Genomic DNA, 19,415 nt, shown 5'->3' with positions numbered 1-19,415 from the left:
GAGGACCTGTGCATGTCTGACACTCTCCATGCTGGGCTGGGGAAATAGGTTGCATTTCTTCTATTGCACTGAAGAGCTGTCAAGACAAAAATGGCCTCCCTCTGTACATGTGGTATAGATCGCAATAGGGTATGAGCCTGAGAGTTTTGGGATGGGGCTTTCAAATGGCCCCAAGTGAAAGTCCGTGGGAGTTGGCTGTCTCACTCCACTCCTTAGAAAATCACAGCAGGGCCTGGGGTGAGCCAGCAGAATGACCCTGGGTTTACATTAGCCTGAGAAGAGCATCTGGCCCCTCACCTCTTGACTTATCTAATACCCCTGGAAGGACTCAACTCCCACAACTTGGCCACTCCCAAGATGTGATTCTATCTTTTACGTGCAAGCTGCTGCTGGGGGCAGAGGGTTGTCACCACTTGTATTTGGGCTTGAGCCTGCAGAGGTGCTGAGTAATTCCTGGACTCACTCTGTGTCTCTTGAAGGACTGAGCCTGACATGCGAAAAACCTAGCTGTTAGCATCAACTTCAGGAAGGAAAGCCTATGCTCTAAGGAAGGACCAGCAGCTCTCTCAGGGCCACTGGCCCCATCTACCCACAGCTCTTGGTCTGATAGGGAACCTCTGCCAGACCTTTTTCTAACCCTTATAGGAAGTGAAACAGCAATCTGAGGATGAACACAGGAGCAGGGAGGTCAGGGGCAGTAAATCTGTCCTGATTGTCCTGATTTCAATAATGACATCCCCCTGTTTAGCTTTGAGGAAATTCCACATGACCTGACAGTCCTGTCTGAACTGTATCCCAGAAAAGGGTGTGCAAAATACAGTGGGCCTCTTCTTCAGTTGGTACATGTCAGCACAAGTTCACCAATGCCTGCTTCCACTGGCCAAGAGTCACCCGCCCCCCCGAGGAAATGGCCAAGCTGCTTCTGCAGAGCTCCTGACAATGACACTGAAAAGCATCCCCCACCTATTTATCCATGCTTTGTGAGCACCAGTCCAGGAAATGAGGCAGGGAAGGCATGGAGGCTCCATGCTCAGTATCTCTGTCTCCAGCATGCTTGAGATCAGCAGCAGGGGCAGCCCCCAGGGCAGCTTTGTGGCTTCATTTCTGGGCTTGGCATGCATGGAGAAGAACAGGTCAGCAGGGCAAGGTTCTCAGAGTCACTGCCGAAAGTACCATGAACCTGAACAGATAGACGTACGCTTACCTGTCCCATGGTTTCCCACCTCATCCACCTGCGAGAGTTGGGGGAGGACAATTATTTGCTTTCCCAGGGAAACAATAAACCTTCCTTTCCTTTCTCTCATTTCATGACAAAGAGACACCATCTCCCTGTTCCCCTCCAGTTCCCATACCTTTATACAAATGATAAAATGATTGCTCGTGCATCCAGGAAACCAATTTTTTGCCTGTGAAGCGGGCATCTCTCACCGTGATGATCCTAAGCAAAGCCTGTTCTCAGCCATTGGCACTGGCTACGTTCCATCAGCCATACTGACTTCTGACCAGAAAAGCACCTATGAAATGCTGCAGAGAAATGCAGACAAAGAAAATGGCCACATATCATCATTTTAATTATATATTCTGTTGTAAATACATCTTGTACATACTTGGATGTTTTTGTGATCATTTACTGTTATTATGGGTTATGTATCAATGATGCTCTCTCAGTTTATTGTGTAACACTGTAAATAACACAATCTCCTTCTTTATTTATACTTAGGCATCTAACACACAGAGAGAGTTGTCTTCATATTACTTTAAGATCTATGACAAAAATCTGTTTGTTTTCCTTTTGCTTTACAATGTAATGTATCATTTTTCCTCCCCTTCTTCCCCCTCCCCCTGCCTTTTTTTTCCTTTTAAAGAGAGTAATAATTTATTGTTCAGGAGAGAGAGAATGTATCTGTAATGCAAACTATTCAAAGAATGCACCACGGAAGGCCATAAGGTACTGATAAACTAAAGAATTTATTATCCCAAATACTAAGCAATAAGTAATTGTTGATTTATTTAAGTTTTTATTGTTCATTCTCAGTAAAAGAGGTGCTGGAATAAATTGCTACTGTGTTGTACTGGCACAGTTGCTCAGCAGACTGCTTCAGTCCATTAGGTTTTACCTTTCTGGCTCCCTACCCCAGCATTGTGCTACACGATTATGTTATCTAGCTCCAAAATTTCCTTTGGTGAGTTACATACCTTATTTGTCATTTTAGCTGGATTTTTCCCTTGCCCTCATTTCTGGAGTGGAGTGTCCCATCCAGTCTGATGACTCATGCCCTTATTCCTAGAGCTCAGATGGCTCATTACTGATACAAATATAGCATTGTTCAAGATGCAGTTCAAGTTTTAAAAAAGGACATCCCAGCATAAATGCATTGGCCATTTGGTAGGGATTCATAGTCTGGTTCTACCAAGTTTTCCTATCAAAAAAATTATTCCAGTGTTTGTGTGACATTCCTTCCTTGGTAGGGATTCATAGTCTGGTTCTACCACGTTTTCCTATCAAAAAAATTATTCCAATGTTTGTGTTACATTCCTTCCTTACATTGCTTTCCTATGGCTGTGATGCTGTCTTACATTGCTTTCCCATGCTGTGATGTGACTGGAGCCACAGGGGGCTGAGCATCTTTGATAAAATGGCTACTAATATAAATGCCCAAATAAGAGTTTCTTTGGGGTAACATTTTTGAAAGCACCCAGGTGATTAAGGAGCCAAAGACCCATTCAAAGCCAATAGGACTCAGGCTCATATGTGCTTTTGAAGATTTTAGTGGAGGTGCTGAGCTCTTCAGCACATGTGTTCCTGTGGTTTCCAGAAGCCTCTTCTTGTGCAAAGGATGGGGAACAGCTGGCTTGGTCCAAGTGTGTCTCTCTGGCCATCTCCTCACACATATTAAGGGTAGTGGAATTGCAGCCTCTGCAAGTCTCTACTGAGCCAGGCAGCAGATGAATGCCAAGAACTTCAGGGCAAAGGAGAACAACAGCCTGCTTGTTTTCCAGCATACCACAAGTGCAGTCCCACCTCGTTGCAATGAAATGGCATGGCTGGATAGTTCCCAATTCTCATTTGCTTTCTCTCAGGTGCAGCTAAGAAAGAGCAGAAGAGACCACTTAAAATGCCCAGTCAGCTCTTGGCTAACCCTTGATGAAGCCCTTGGGCTATGAATGCATTAACACATGCCAAGCCATGCCCTCTGCATTCATCTCCACCTCAAGCAGTCAGTCATGTAGCAAACAGGCCTAGGGTTGTCTCTGTGAACACTTTCTCAGATACCCCTTACTACTGGCTTTGTGAGTCCATTTCTCTCTTACCCTGAGGCACTTTTATATACCACAAAGGGGTCTTAGTGGCAGTGAGAATCCAGTCCAAGATTCTTCTTTGTGGTTAGAGGGAGCAGCATTTTGCTGGAGCAACATGTATGGCATTTGGTACCTTTAGAATGATCTGATTTGTCTGCCTGATAGTTTCCCAAGTTAAGGGGAAATCTCATGGGTGGGCTGGTAGTAATAAAACTCCAAAGCACTTTGGCCATCCGAGGCACTTTGAATTTTCTTTGCCTCTCAAAAATGTACTTTCCAAGGTTTCCTTCAGCCTGAACACCCTTCTGCTGTTCTTCTTACACTGAGCTTCTTGGATTCTGAATTGCTGTGTTAAAGTTGCACTGGTCCTCAGCCACCTTTTGTAAAACATCGTGAGAAACATCAGGGTGCCAGATTCCATTTCCCTTTCCAGGGCAGAAACAGAGCAGCCCCCCCTTGCCTTGCCACGGGAGACAGTGAATCTGCCATTAGGTTCAGCTGGATCAGTCTCCCAGCGGTAGGATTTCCAGTCATATTACATTCTGCTTCTTACCACCCATTGTGTGTCACACACAGGTGGTCTAGTTTCCTACTTGGTAAAATAAACTGTAATTTTTTCAGGATTATACAGATGCACCAGGACATTGCATAATTAGACAAGACCCTTGGTCTATCCTGTTATTGGGAATCAGTTGACTCTTGAGTGAAATCATGCCTATATCAAACCATTTTCCTGACATACATCTTCCTGTGTTAGGGGAAAGCCCTCAGACAGAATCTTCCTAGGAGCTAATGTGCCCCCAAGACAAAACAGCCTGGCTTTACTTTGATGTAGCAATACAAAAAAAAGGGAGAATCATTTCCATTCATTATCAACATGCCAAAAGCCAATGGAATTGTAACACCGCTAATGTTAATGGCCTACACATGCACATATATAGTCCTATTTAATGTCCTGTTGCAGGAGTTGGCAACCTACAGCCCATGAGCTGGATATGGCCTGCAAAGTGCTTGGATCCAGCCAGTGGTGGCACGGTGGATCAGCAGCATACAGCTCAGCCCAGCACATCCCCCTTTTCTGCTGTGTGCCATGCTTGTGATCCCCTTCAGAGCACTCCCTATAGCCCTCCCTGCTCTCTCACCTGCCTCTATAGCAGGCACTGCTTGCCATCATCACCATCACTGCTGAATTTGTCCCTCCCCACTGCCACTGAAGACAAATCAGTAGCACCTGGTGGAGATGGTGCCACATGGCAGAAATGACTTGGGTGCTGCTGAAGAGGGTAGCAGCCTGTAGCAGTGGCCAGATCAGATGCAGTCAGTCTGTGGCTCTAGAAGATTGCATACCTCTAGCTTATGGGCACAATGAAGGCCTCCTTACACTAGGAATTCAGAGTGAAAACACTAGAAGATGGTTGTAAAAATCTCCATAAACAAAAACAGTTTTTTGATAGCAGTAAAGTGAGTGACAGGGAATCATTCCAAATTTGAGTGCTAATTGGCTGGGGGATAGGAGTTCACTTACTGTTAATAACTAATTAAATCATTAGTCTTTCAATGACTGATTTGGAACCAAGTTATGGAACATGCCAAAAAATGTGGGGGAGGAATTCTAACGACTCTGTATGTTTCACTGGCTGAGGACAATTAAATTACATTGATGGTCTCTTGAAATTCTTGTAATGGTTTCCTGATGCACAGCCCACACTCAATAACAATAAGCAATAACATTGCTACAAATGCTGACTTTCTGTTTTCCTGAACAAAAATAGCTCAGCTGGTGAGCAAACTCAGTCACATTATTGATTAGGCATCTGCAAAGTTACCGGGATAAAAAAAGAAATGCAAAAAAAAATGAGGTTGAGGTTGTAACTCCATGCTAGTGGAAAGGAGTAACATGGCCTAAGGAGCCCCTTTCTGCCGCTGAGCTTTCTACCTGTATCATAAGTTACAGCACTAGTTGGGAGGGCAGAACAGCCTCTGCACCACTACTCACTGTCCCACCCAGGTATGACTTTTCCTCCTGACTCTCTTGACTCTCCTCCAACAGCTAATGAGCAGAGGCGTCATTAGCACTAAGTACAGGGGATGGCACCTGGATTGGAGTATGGTGAGGAACAAGGAATCAGACTAAATCACCAATTCCCAGCCTTGCTCCTGGGGTAGCACAGCTACCTTATAAGCCCTGTTCTCAGGGCTTCTGGTAGACTCTCCCACCCCACGCAGAGCCTCAAATCTAAAGCCAAGTCATTTTACCCTGCAGTCAGTTAACCAAATAACCAAGAAGTATAGCTAGCAGGCCCTGCTAACCCATTCCATGTTACACTACTTAACTAACCAAAGAATGTTACCCATTTTGCAGACTAAAACTCTGGAAACAATCACTCAGAACAGGGGTTGTCAACCGGGGGTACACGTGCCCCCGGGGTTACTTGGGAAGGGGCTAGAGAGTATGTGCAGACGGGCAGGGATGGAGTGCTGCCACCCAGGAGCTGCAAGGCTCTCCCTTCTCCCCCCCTGCTCCACATCTGGCCGCTGTCACCCCTTCCCTCCCTGCCACTCTGCCAGAAGTGTACCCAGAAGGGGCATGCCCCTTAAAAAAAGGTTCAAAACCCCTGATTCAAAACAATCATTTCTGGGCTGGGACGTTGTGCACCAGCCATCATCCTACAGAAAAACCCAACTACTGAGTTAGAAACCTCTAATCATGGAGCCTGAAGCAGAAACACTGCTAATCTCTCAATGCTACAGAGCATCAAGCTAATAAGAGTCTAACACGTATTGCCATAGCCTAATTTCTGAGTTCCTTGATTAAGTCATGGCAGAAGATGCCATTGTGGGTATCAGTTGGCAAAATAAATTGTTCTTCTGGGTGATGAAGAAAAGATCTCTTCTACGGTTGCAAACTCAGCCAGCTACATAAAATGTTAGAGGCTAGAAATAAGCAGCCCCCACCTCACTGCAGAATGAAATGTTGCATTTTTCACCACTGGAGGATGGACTATTTCATGTATTCTCCATCCAGGGGTCATGACCTCCAGGGGGCTCAATGACGAGAAGCCATGAGGTCATGACCATCCTGCTTTTCCCACATTGCTAAGTGGGAGGAGGACACCAACTTGGTGAGGAAGGTGGGGTAGAGAAGACCAGCATGGAAAAGACAGAAAACCCACCTGCAGGTTAACATCACAACCACCAATACAAAGAACCTGCCTGGCCCACTTTTGAACATGGGCCCACCACACAAACTGATGTTTATGATGTATTCTCAGAAATATGTGGTAAAAGACTAATAACATCATCTCTGGGATCAGGTTACTGGATCATCCAGATGAAAAAGCAAGGCCTGGTGCTGGGACTTAGCCCAGAAATGTGTAATGATGGTCTTCTCAAGAAAGACCCAGAGCTCTCCTCGCCATACAGCTATTGAAAGGAATGGTAAAACAATGCTTGTGACTTCAGTGAGCAGACTGAGGCCACTTCAAAGGACTTAAAAAATGCTGCACTAAGTGTAGTCACATTGGTGTGGGTGTTGCATGTCATCCAAAATCTCAGGAAGAAAGCAAGTCATCTCTAGTGCCTGTCTAGTGGTCAGAAGACATACTGAAGAGAAGAGATTAGCTTGACACATGAAGGCAAACTAAGAAGTCTTCGCAGCAGCCAGCTTTGCCAAGAGAGTAGCTCTGGTGGGGCAGTCTGCAATCCAGGGGAAAGGCAAGGCCATGACTGGGACAGACACTAACATGGTGACTATAGTGGGCATTAAGGACTGCTACCATGGTGCAGAATTGACTGCCCTTATGGCAGAGCTGCAGAAGGGACAGCTGCATTATGGTAGCAGAAGCCAGGAGCAGAGCTCAGGGCCTTCTGGTTCAGCTACATCCCCCAAGGGGAAGAAAACAATGAAAGACCCTTGCAAGTCAAAGAGACACAGATGAGTGCAGATGTGCACCACTGGCTTCTTTCTATGTAGCTGGAGGATGGGTGGAGAGGCTAGCAAATTTTTGCTATTTGAAACAGAACGAAGTATGGGCCTTTGCAAGCTTTAAGAGGAGACCAACCACAAAGCTTCAGTAGAGATGGGAGACACCACCTGATCCAGGGAAGCCTGGATATCGAATGTGGGTTCTGAGAACTGTGTTGACACAAACCACAAGCAGCCAAAGATCAGTAGCACTAGATCCCTGGTAGACATTGGCTTGGTGGTTTGCATGTAATACAAAGCAGGCCCAAGTATGTAGAGTTGCATACCAAAGGAGACAGTGGATAGATGAAGGTAGTGGTGTTAGTCTGAAGTCAGACAGAAGCCAGGGAAGGGTGGCACCTTAGAGACTAACTGGTTCAGTGAGGCATAAACTTTCACAGGCAACAGCCTACTTTGGGGGTTAGCAACCTACAGCCCATGGAATCTCTGGATCCAGCCTCCAAACATGGCGCTTTAGTAACAACAAGGTCCTGCCCTCCCACCTGCACACAGCCATTCCATCCGACAGCCAGAAAAGCTTACCTCCCTTCAGCTAATTCATCAGAGCAGTAAAAGTTCCATGACAAGATCTGAAATTTTATGTGGGTCCAAAGGGATCCCACAGAGGGCAATGAGTGCCTCTAAATATAAAAAAGAGGACTTGGACAACATCCTCTGTTGTCTAGATACAAATTTAGGAGCCCACCATTCAGTTTTGAAAGGCTCTGCCTAAGATCACTTCAAAGTTCTGGGGAACAGAATCATGAGACCTTACTACTCTGTTAAAGATTTTCTTCAAAAAATAAATCCCTGTTCTTGTATTGTACTATCCTGTCTTACTTTCCTGAGGTGATATTTGCAATGGCTCCATGATGGCTAACTGACCATAAAAGTTAGTCATGCATAATAAACAATTGCTGTCCTGATTTGGGGTGCTGGGAAGGGTGCTGCTTGCTTGGAGCCTGTCTTCAGGATGTTATAGAAAGACTGCCAGAGCTCAACCATCTCTCAGACTGCTACCCTTTCCTGCTTGTCCATGTAGACACTAGTCATACTGCCAGGAATGACAGTGAGCAGAAGAGACTACAAAGCTTTCCACAAGAGGATTAAGGGGCTTGGAGCACAAATGTTCATAGATTCATAGATGTTAAGGTTGGAAGGGACCTCAATAGGTCATCGAGCCCAACCCCCTGCCCTGGGCAGGAAAGACCCCTGCCATGGGCAGGAAAAATCACTGGGGTCAGACGACCCCAGCTAGGTGCTTGTCTAGTCTCCTCTTGAAGACCCCCCAAGGTAGGGGAGAGCACCACCTCCTTGGAAGCCCAATCCAGATTCTGGCAACCCTCACTGTAAAGAAATTCTTTCTAATGTCCAACCTAAATCTGCTCTCCGTCAATTTGTGGCCATTGTTCCTAGTTACTCTAGGGGGTGCCCTTGTAAATAGAGGACCTCCTATTCCCTGGTGCCCTCACCTGATGAATTTATAGGCAGCCACAAAATCGCCTCTCAGCCTTCTCTTGTGAAGGCTGAAAAGATCTAGGTCCCTCAGTCTCTCCTCCTACAGCCTTGCCTGCAGGCCTCTGACCATACGAGTTGCCCTCCTCTGAACCCTCTCAAGATTCTCTGCATCCCTCTTGAAATGCGGCACGCAAAACTGGACGCAGTACTCCAACTGCGGTCTGACCAGTGCCGCATAGAGGGGAAGCATCACCTCCCTGGACCTGTTTGTCATGCATGCATTGTCATGCATGATGTTGTTCTCATCAATCCTCCCCATGGAAGGTAAGGGTCCAGACAGGGACCGTCATATCATGAAAGCAGATGCATGGCTGAGATAGTGGTGTCAATATGAAGGTTTTGGATTCTTTGACAAAGGGCAGATGTTCTGGGGAGGAGGACTGTTATCAAGAGAAGGGATCCATCTGACCAGAACTGGAAAGAGCATTTCTGGCATCACCTGTCCAACCTAAATAAGGAGGGCTTTAAAATAGGTTTCATGTGGGATGGTGAACAAAACTCTCTAACAAAAGACCAAGCAATCCAGAGAAGCAATCCTGGAAGAAGCAGGTTAATTCTTTGAAAGGACCAGAAAGCCACAGGATGACAACAATGGATGCAAAAGAGGAACTAGCAGGTCAGAATACACAATACGTCTGACACATGTATGCAAATGTGAGAAGTACAGAGAATAAAGAAGATAAACTGGAAGTCAGAGCTTGTAAAAGAACTAGGATCTGATTAGTATCACAGAGATTTGGTAGAACAGCTCTTATGATTGGAATGTCAGTGTTGAGGACTACACTCTTTCAAAAGGAGAGAGTTGGAAGAAAAGGTGATGATGTCACCTTATATGTCAGAAATACATACACTTGGTTCAGGACAAAGAAGGTAGGAGATCAAAATGTATCTCAGTGAAGATAAAAGATTAAAAGTACATAGCACTGATATAATGGTGGGGATTTAATATAGACCACCAAATTACGAAAAAGAGGTGGATGAGGCGTTCTTCAAAGGATGCAACAAAATTATCCACAAGTTATGAGATGATAGTGATGGGAGATTTCAGTTTTTCTGGATATCTTCTCAAAGAACAATACAGCTAAGCAAAATGTCAAGCAAATTCATAACTTGTGTGGAGGACAATTTTTTAACAGAAAATGGTGGATACAACTAGAGGATCATCTAACTTGGCTCTTGTTTTTATCAATGGGGAAGAACTAGTGGAGGATGTGAAGGTAATGGAAAACTTAGGAGGAAACAATCACAATATGATAGAAGTCATGATCCTGAGACAGGGAAAGCATGAGGTCAGCAGAACTAAGACTAGATTTCAAAAAGGCGGGTTTCAATCAACTTAGGGAGATAGTAGGCATGATGCTATGGGAAGATCAACTGAAAAATGTACTCAAGAGGACCAGAAGCTTCCAAAGGACGTAGAACTGGAACCCCAAGAGGAAGCTATTCCAACATGATGGAAACACAAGGAGAATGGTGTGAGACCAATGTAGCTGTACAAGGACTTTCTAGGATGCTTCAAATGCAAAAGCCAGGCATACAGGCAATGGAAAGATGGGCAGCTCATCAAGAAAACATAATAGGAAACTGCAAGAATTTGCATGGGTAAAATCAGGAAGGTTAAGTTATAAAATAAGCTTCATCTGGTGAGGGTAGTTAAAGACAACAGGAAGATATTCTATAAATATGCTGGCCAGAAAATAAAGACAAAAGAAGCTGTGTGCCCACTGTTAAAGAGCCATGGAGACCTTGTAACAGAAGATGCAAAGAAGGCAGAGTTTCTCAACAGCTTATTGTCTCAGTCCTCACAAAACATTAGGCTGCAACCAGACAGCTAATAAGGACTATTTGGACAATGAAGGGGACACGCTGAGGGATGCAATATTAAAAGAACCAGTGAGAGAGCCTTTTATACATCTGAATGAATTCAAGTCAGCAGTGCCTGATGAACTTCATCCCAGAGTACTGAAGGAACTGGCCTTCTTCACAATGTCTCTGGAATTTAGCAAGGTTTTTGACAAAGTCCAACATGGCCTTCTCAAACAAACTGTAGAAATGTGAGCTAGACAAACTACTACAAGGAGGATAGATACCCGGCTTAATAGCACAAGCAAAAGGTAATTATAAATGGAACTATGTAAGAATGGTGTAGGTTTTGAGTGGAGTCCCGCAGGGATCTGTTCTGAGTTCAGTTCAACATGTTTATTAATGATCAGGATGCTGGAGCTTCTTGAGCAAATTTGAAAATGTCCAGAACTAGGAAGGACTGAAAACATACTAGAGGACAGGAGCACAATTCAGAAGGATTTTGACAGATTGAAAAGTTGGGCTGGAGCTAAAAGGATGAAGTTCAGTGCTGACAACTGCAAGGTGCTACACCTCAGGAAGAATAATAAAAAATACAAATACAAAATGGGGACACCTGGCTGGATGACAGCAATACAGAGAAGGATCTAGGAGTCTTGGTGGATCACAGACTCAGTATGAATCTACAGTGACATAGCTGTGCAAGTGAACACAAGTTTTAGCTGCATCAACAAGAGATTAGGTGTAAGACACAGGAGATGAGAGTGCCTCTTTATTTGACAATATTTAGGCTTCATCTAGGCTGCAGCTTACAGGCTGGAGGGGCTACAACCCAGCTGTAGGCAGTGGGCACTGGGTGCAGGTTGCCTAGGGAGACTGGGCCAGCTGAGAAAGATAACTTGTTGGCCACAGAAAACTAAAGGGCTCCCAGGGAAGGAACCAGGGGAGAAACTTCTGGGCGGGGGAATGGAGCAGAGTGGAGCTAGAGAATGGGAACTGAGAGCCACCCTAATTAAAGCACCCAGAGCATCACGTCTCAGCATCCCCACACTGAAAAATGGTGGTGGAGGCACTTTAACTAAAGCTTGTCAAATGAGCTTTAGTTAAAGCACCCTGCTACCATTTTTCAGCACAGGGACACTGATACATGTGACACTGGAGTCTGCTTGAGCACAGTAATTACCACGCTCCAGCAGACTCGATTCATTCCCATTTACAAGAAGGGGAGAAAGGAGGACCTGGGTAACTACAGGCCAGTTAGTCTCACCTCCGTCCCTGGGAAGACCTTTGAGAAAATTATTAAGGAGCACATTTGCAAGGGCCCAGCAGGGGAGGTAATGCTCAGGGGCAACCAACATGGGTTCACTGAGGGCAGATCCTGCCTGACTAACCTAGTTTCCTTTTATGATCAGGTCACAAAGTCAAGATGGATGTTATCTTCCTGGACTTTAGGAAGGCCTTTGACACTGTTTCCCACCACATTCTCTGAAAAAAACTAGACGACTGTGGCATTGATGCCTATACAGCCAAATGGGTGGCAAATTGGCTAGATGGTCGCACCCAGAGAGTGGTAGTGGACGGGTCATTTTCCACCTGGAGGGATGTGGGCAGTGGAGTCCCCCAGGGCTTGGTCCTGGGGCCTGTACTGTTCAACATCTTTATCAGCGATCTGGATGTAGGTATAGAAAGCACGCTGTCCAAATTCGCTGGCGACATCAAGATGTGGGGCAAGGTGGGCACGCTGGAGGGGAGGGACAGAATCTAGCTAGATCTAGACAGGTTACAGAAGTGGGCGAATGAGAATAGGATGGAATTCATCGCAGACAAGTGCAAGGTGCTGCATCTAGGCAGAAGGAACCAACAACACACCTATAGGCTGGGGAACACCCTTCTTGTCAACACGGTGGCAGAAAGGGATCTTGGAGTCATTGTTAACTCCAGGATGAACATCTTCATCCACACCTTGTCGTGCATCTACAGATGCATCATAAGCAGGTCCAGGGGGGTGATCCTTCCCCTCTATGCGACATTGGTCAGGCTGCAGTTGGAGTATTGCATCCAGTTCTGGGCCCTGCCCTTCAAGAGGGATGTGGCCAGCATCGAGAAAGTCCAGAGGAGGGCCACTCTCATGGTCAAGGGTCAGACCCTATGAAGAGAGACTGAAGTGCCTGAATCTATTTAGCCTCCACAAGAGAAGGCTGAGAAGGGATCTGGTGACCATTTACAAACTCAGCAGGGGGGACCAACGGGAACTGGGTGAGGCTCTGTTCCCCCGGGGCACCACCCAGGGTTACTAGGAATAATGGCCCCAAATTGATTGAGAGCAGGTTCAGGCTGGACATCAGGAAACATTACTTTACAGTTAGGGCTTCCAGGCTCTGGAATGGACTCCCAAGGGAGGTGGGGGTCTCTCCTACCTTGGGGGTCTTCAAGAGGAGGCTGGACAGATATTTGGCTGGAGTGTTATGACCCCGCATTCATTCCTGCCCAGGGCAGGGGGTCGGACCTGATGATCTGTTTAGGTCCCTTCCAACCGTAAGCACTATGAAACTATGAAAGTATGGTAGGTACTATGCATTAATGAACATGTAGATGCACCCTGTTTGCGCTAAACAATAATCCCAAACCTCCTACATTCAGCTTGCAAAAAAAGGTAATTAAGAGGGGACGTGATGGCAGTCTCCAAACAACTCCAGGTAAAAAGCTGCAGGGTGCTTGGCTGGACAGCCAGCTTGGGTCAAGGTTACCCCAGGGTTTGCGGGGGAGGTGCAAAGTATCCTTGGATGCTGGGGGACTGTGAATTAACTTGAATATGGAGGGGATCTGGGCATTGGCAATGCGTAGGGGGTGCATGCGGGTCTGCACTCCCCTGGTTAGCGTTCACCGCCTCCCTCCCGCCGCCAACAGCACTGGTAGCATCTGTGGGAGCTCCCTGCTTACTGCTGCCACACTCCCGCCACTGCCAGCACCGCCGTACCCCTCCCGCCCAGCCATGGGGGCATGTGTTGTTCATGGATCTGGGACAGAAGTTCAATAACCCAATTTAACCAAAATCAGTTAAGTCTGATATTACATCCATCCAGGTTCATCTTAAACTGGTTTTGGCCATTTTGAAAGCAGTTTATGTGCACTGAACTTCTGTTGTGTTGCAGATTTGAACTGGTTTCTGATCATTTATACTGGTTTATGTGTAACTTCTGTCAATATAACAGGGTGTGATGTGCAGATTTATGTTTGCTGTCTCCAGGTTGCAGAGTAGCATGGAGGGTGTTTAGTATTTCCTATGCTTCTGGGTATTGCTGGTTGCCACATGGAGTTGGGGAGGAATTTTTTCCCCTTATTGCTACAGGTGTTGGGCATCTTTCACCACTGAGTGTTGACTGCATGGGGATTTTGACTATGGTGTGCCAATGCTCCTGATGGGACTAAAACCTGGAGGTTCCTGGCTAGAGGGTCTTGCCCCTCCACTCAAGGTCAGATTGATTACTGCATTTGGGATCAAGAAGAAATTCCTTTCCATAGTCCGATTGGTATAAACTATAGGGTGTTTTTTGTTGTCCTTGTCAGGTATGGCAGGGAGGTATGGCAGTCTTCCTTGAGTCTCTCCAGTGTATTTTAACAACCCTTGCAGGACAACTAACTGCCAATGCCCTCATGCTCTACAAGTGGCAGGCTACAGCACTATGCTCTGTGGTGGGTTGTGTGGCAGTTGATTGTGTAGTTTTATTAATAGGTTAGACAATGGATTTGTACAGGTTGGCTTGGATAGAGATGATCCTGCCTCTGGCAGGGGGTTGGACTAGATGAGCTCTACAGGTCCCTTCCAGCCCTACTTCTCTATGATTCTATGAAAGCTTTAGCATAAGAGTTGGCTAGACCACAGATAGTTTGAATCCAAGGATATCTGTAAATGTATATAATCAGTGGTTTGGCTGTTGTATTACTAAATTGGGGATTCTAGGCTATTTTATTGAACTACCAGAAGAGAGTGCCTCTTACTATTTCGATTACAAAACAACATGTTCTTCTAAAAAGGGGCTAACTGGTAGAAAACAGCTTTACAAATGCCAAATTTGAAATTACAATCACTTTAATCCAATTAGTAGAAGTTAATTTAGATTTCAAGGTCATTTTACACTCAGCTCTTACATTTATTTGGCTGCAGTTTAAAGCCCAGAATGTATTGGAACATTTTGTGTGTGTATCATAAGCCATTACATTTTCTATTCTAGGATTTTGTATGCTATGAGCAGTCACTTTTAGGAAATGGCTCTTTGGCAAATCATCAAAGGTTCAGAAGATTATGGAACTTACGGCTTCTCATTGTGCTGCCTTATGGCTTCATCTAATTGAAAAGTCCTCTCTTGGCTCTCCAGCCCACCGCACTGCAGCAAACTTTAGGTTTGTCCATAAACATTTGATATCAGTTCTCACATGCAAACTATAGTGATCTTCTTTTTATTATTATTTCAGAAGGAACACAATATTCTGATGCTAGTTTAAGACCCACAACCATTTTCTGAGCTTTCCTAGAAACAATGGTTCATTAAATATTAATTTAAAGAAAGAGAAGAGCCAAGACTGAATTTGTTCTACTGCAGGTGTGTTACCTGACAGGTTTAAAAGACAAAGCTTGCAGGGACCAGGAGGTTGGGGGAGGGATTGCACATACAACACTTCATTGGTGGTGCAGCTTCCGGGGGCAGTTCTCTAGTCCCAGTGGTGCAGGTTTGCCAGTATAAAAAGAAATCAAATAGCCTTTATCCACTGTCCATCAGCAGGTCTATCCAACTGACAAGAAGGGATATATGCCAGGGTACACATCTTTGTATATGCATCCTTCTCTGAGCCATCATCCAATTACATGGTAACACCTGGATGCACACAGCCCAGGTAATATTCCTTTCTCTTGCCTGTTACTGCATTACCATTTCAATCCACATTCCACATTCCTTGACTGTCTGCCTGACTTCCAAATCACTTAGAAGACTACACCTGGATTGAGGTGAGAGAATTTTAACAGTCTTAAAACGTTGCCACCTCCTAGTATTCCCAGGGTGTTCACCATATTCTTGTTATAGTCATAGGGTGGGTCTGACAGTCAAGCAGTCTCTTGGGGCTGTCCTATCATCTTAATGAACAACAGCAAGGGGGAAGCAGGACAGGAGAAAGCAAAAGAAGCATCATAAGATCTGACCAAGTAGGTGTTTCCCTAGGAAAGCTTATGAGTTTCTGAAGGTGTTAGTCTGTACCACCCGGCCCTGCCTTCTTCCTGACTTCCTCCTAAGGGCCTTGTTACACCTTGCACTTAACATACCTTATATTTAGATTGTGGTAAGCATTAATGCAACTTAGAGCATTTTCTAAGCAGTCAAGCATTAATGCTTACCACTGTCTAAATATAGATTGTAGTACTTCACCTGAGTCTTGAACAGCTCGTTTTAGGTCTCAGCCCTGGGATCCCATGGAAGTAGGTTCAAGATTCCTGTGTGGTTTCAGGGCTAAGACTGAAAATCAGATTATTTTGAACCATCCAGGCTGTGAGCCTGGACCAGCTGACTGGGCTCCCAGACATGGGAGCACATGGTGTGCCTTGGCAGCTGGGGCCGCCTATACACAAGCGAGGAGGCTACTCCAATGCACTGGAATTCCAGCACATCGCAGTAGACTCAATTAATCGAGTCTGCTGGAGCATGGCAATTGCTGCACTCCAGCAGCTTCCTACATCTCGTGCATTAGCATTCTCATGCTTAAAAATGGTGGTAGGGGTGCATGAACTAAAGCTCATTGACCAAGCTTTAGTTCAAGCCCCCTGCTGCCGTTTTAAAGCACAGGGGTGCTGATACATGAGTCATGACAGCACTTTAATTACAGCCACTCTAATTAAAGCACCACCACCTCCCCAACCTCCAGAGCATGTGTAAAACTGCCCTGGGAGTCCACTCAGCTCACCAACGTTCCTAGCTACAGGAGCTTGCTACTTGCTGGTGCAGGGGAAGCTGGGATCAGGAGGTACTTGTGGCATGGCAAGATGCACAATTGTGGAGATCATGTATCAGCTTCCATCATGCCTTTTATTGCACGCTTGCCAGGGGCTTCAGGCTCACTCCCTACCCCACACCACAGCACCAGAGTCTTACCAGTTCAAGACTCTGGTGTGATAAGGAGGCCAGGACCCCAACAAACAACTTTGTTAGGCCCCCCACACTTGCACCACCCCAGAGTCCCCTGATTTTATTACCTTCATGGATCACTCCCAAGTTAGGTCAACACATATTAGGTAATACAATCTGGAGATACTCCTTGTGGGAAAAGGCCTAACTTTAGTATGCTTACATGGCACTTAGCATGTGCTTCACTGCTGTAATGCTGGTACACTAGTTGTAAGTGCAGTTAGAGTGTGCTATGTATAACGTGTAACGATACGCTAACAGAGCTAACTTGCTCTCTCTCACACTATTGGTGAACAGAGCAAGACAACCAGGTTTGTCCATAAGGCCCAATTCTAAACCTGTTAAGCAGGCTGAAGGCATGAACATACCACTACAAGGTTCTGGTGTAACTGTTATTCCCAGAGCAAATTAAGCTTAACTACAGTACTTTTTTCCTTAAATGAAACAAGAGGTAAACTAGGAGGGGATGCATCTGATTTAGCTGTACTGCAGTTGCTTACCACCACCCACTTCTAAAATGGTGTAACTGTTTCATGTGTTCATGCCTTGAACCTCCAGGCCTTTATGCAAGGTAAGATGACACCCAATGCGGCTAGGAATGGCCTTATGCAATGACTTTGGGAAAAGTATTATTCACAATTATGATCCAAAACCTACTGAAGTCAATGGAAAGAATCCCACTGGCCTCAGGGAGCTGTGGATCATGCCCTGTGAGGGTATCAAAATCTGGCATTGCTACAGGTTGATTGGCCCCTTCAGAGGGAAATGTGTCTAGTAGTCCAAGGGTCATCAACCTGCAGCTAGCAACCTGGATCCAGCCTACAAGAGGTGTGATCCAGCCCATGAAGATTCGATCCAGCCTGTGGCAGGCTCCCAGGGAGTCTGCACCACTCTACTGCAGCCAGTGCTTTTCTTATCACTGAATCCACCATTTTCCGGTGCTACCAGCAATGGCAATTGGCAGCACCCAGTGACAGTGGTGAGCAGCAGTGGGGGGTTATGAGACTGCCCACCAGATTTGGCAAATGCCTTTCTCCCGGCCTACTATTTTACTCTCTCATCTTTATTAGCAAGGCTTACCTCAGAAAAGAGGTCTCCAGTGACTTACAGGCCAAACAACCTGTCATTCTAAGAAAAAAATTATATTCTGGTTATAAACGGTAACAGGAAAAGAGGATAGAAAGCACTTGGTTGACAAGATGCATTGGAGTCCATGAAACTGTTAGGATAGGCAAATTACTTCTACTTTGTAGCTTTCAAACAACTGTGCCAGTGGGAAGATGGAGTCCAAAAAACAATACCGAATGATTAATCTTCCACCTCACTTAGCCTGAGCTGTGATGGCCGAGCGCTTAAGGTGTTGGACTTGAAATCCAAGGGGGTTTCCCCATGCAGGTTCAAATCCTGCTCACAGCATTTGTCTTGGTTTGGGGGTCAGACTTGATATATTAAGGTCCCTTCTGACCCTAACATCTATGAATCACTGCTCAGGCCTTCTCTGCTGGTTAAGGTAGAGGTCACTTTGGGTAAGTTTGCTGCTGGGGAGTGGGGGCTGATAGTGTGCCTAGGAACAAGTGGGGTTCAGGTATCTATGCTTATGCTAGTTTAACATGTTTCCTCAGCAGGGTACTCCTGTCACCATTATGATCAAAAGCAAATTAACAATTTTGATACTGGATAAAGCCACAAGTGACTTCACCACTTTCATAACAGAGGTGGGGACATCTATCCTCCCCTGCTCAAGGCCAGTGACATACAAGATGGGTATGTGGTGGGTTAATACCTTGTGCAGAAGGAAATGTCACCTTGCCATGTTTCTTCAAAACCAATGGTTCTAGGCCAGATTACAGGCAATGAAGAATCACCACATTGAGTTTGAGCTCTAGAAGGAAACTCAAGGAATGACTCTCCCTGTCCTTACACCCTGCATAGTCACTTCTGTCCATGCAGAGCAGGTGTTCTATGATACCAACCCTGATTTGGTCAAATCTGCTTTGCTCGGGTATGAGTTGCAGTGATAGAGCAATGAAGGCATCCTCCAGAGGGGTAAGCCTGTACCTTGCTTAAGACTTAAGGCTGCCCCTGGTTGACCCAGGTGTAGTCACTCTTTTCTATGCTGTAGAGTCCAGAAACTGTTGCCAGCCTGATGGGTCAGCTGGGCTTAGGATGGACTTCCACACCTGTCCAAAGCTCAAGGTCAAGTGACAAAGGTCTAGGTCACTATAGAACAGACACTGCATCTGTGACAACATTAATCCCATTACTTTTTTTAATTTAATTTTGATCTGGTTCTAATCAAAACTAATTCTGACTTTTAAAAAATCTAATTAAAAGGGTTTAATCTCCCCCCCCACCCCATGAAAGCTTAATTATCGTTTTGCCTTCACAACAAGTCTCATCCCTGATATAATTTAGACTGCACTTGCACACAGCTTTTCTTATCCAGTGATCTGTATGCAAACTGCATCCAACATTTTAAAACTCTTGTGCCTAAAGTGAGTGCCCTCTTGGCATTGGTGAATGGGCTGGTACTGAAGTGGAATGGATGCGCTCGAAGGCATTGAGCACTTGTATCATTCCTTGCCTTCTATGAAAGCTGGGGCTGCCCAGCACGTCTGACAGCTTGGTCCATTTTTCCCTTCAGGTACCTACAACTG

General features: G+C 45.5%; 1 non-coding gene across 1 annotated transcript; it reads left to right on the top strand.

Moving 5' to 3' along the window:
- Positions 1-18,092: 18,092 nt before the first annotated feature.
- TRNAS-UGA lies at positions 18,093-18,174 on the top strand. The gene has a single exon. It is a non-coding gene; the product is annotated as a tRNA-Ser (tRNA).
- Positions 18,175-19,415: the final 1,241 nt, after the last annotated feature.

This window comes from Alligator sinensis, unplaced genomic scaffold (assembly GCF_000455745.1).
Source record: "Alligator sinensis unplaced genomic scaffold, ASM45574v1 scaffold560_1, whole genome shotgun sequence".
Classification (NCBI taxonomy): domain Eukaryota; kingdom Metazoa; phylum Chordata; order Crocodylia; family Alligatoridae; genus Alligator; species Alligator sinensis.
The sequence above is the reverse complement of the archived record's forward strand: the minus strand, read 5'-3'. Positions and strand labels throughout refer to the sequence as shown.